The sequence below is a fragment of the Gymnoscopelus microlampas genome, assembly GCF_963454915.1.
Source record: "Gymnoscopelus microlampas genome assembly, chromosome: 9".
Lineage (NCBI taxonomy): Eukaryota > Metazoa > Chordata > Actinopteri > Myctophiformes > Myctophidae > Gymnoscopelus > Gymnoscopelus microlampas.
In genome coordinates this window covers 4,560,562-4,561,616 of record NC_139946.1, presented here as the reverse complement: position 1 = coordinate 4,561,616, position 1,055 = coordinate 4,560,562, and positions in this window count along the sequence as shown.

Here is a 1,055-nt window from a genome sequence, read left to right as displayed (position 1 = left end):
TTGTCCCTTCACACAATAATGTTTGCCTAGCAGCTTTCAGAAAACAATCATTAGTTCCTAAATACGTTAGTTCAGTGATTGTTTTGCTCAGTAAAAGGCACACTAATAATTACCATTATAATAATGACGTAAGTTGTTTTTACTTAGTCCTACGTCTTTCAATGTATTCCATGTTTTCAAATGTGCTTTATCCCTAACTTCTTTAAGTAAAAAGAGCAGGAATATATTAGGACGTGGTTATCATCATGGCTAGGTCATAGTGCACAGTGAACACAGAGGCATAAACAAAGCATATGACAAGATAACAACAGAAGAAATGTATATAGTGCTGAAGTGGGTAATGTATATGTTTTGTAATAATAATCAAAATCTACAAAGTAACTAGTAACTAAAGTTTTCAAATAAATGTAAAAAATACAACATTTGCCTCTGAGATGTAGTGTAGTAGAAGTATTGAAAATTGAAAATACTCCAGTAAAGTAAAACATACCTCAAAGTTGTACTTAAGTACAGTACTTGAGTAAATGTACTTAGTTACTTTACACCACTGTCCACATGATTCACCAGCTTTGTCGAAATGAAGTTCATAGACATGTTCCATCAAGAATATTATGCAGGAAAGGCAAAGTCAAACCCTTAGCGCTTACTGCCATCTAGTGGTGGAAATGACGAATGATAACATTAGGCCCAAGACCACAATCCAGTGAGTGGGAAACATGTTTTTTTTAATTGATTGATTGATTGATTGAATTATTGATTAGTCATAAATGTAAACAGCACGTGGTATACAGTCAGACATTAAGGCTAAAAGGATAACCATTGTGGTCCTATGTATTCAATTCATCAGCATAGCATACAAAATTAACCCAATAATATATGTCATGATCAACAAATGCAAATATTATGTACATAAGAATGGGAAAATTACATTACAAGTACAATTTTGAGGTACTTTTACTTGTGGAGTATTTTTGATTGTCTATATTTTTACTTTTAATCCACTACAGAGAGGCAAATATTGTACTTTTACTCCAGTACAATTATTTGAAAACGTC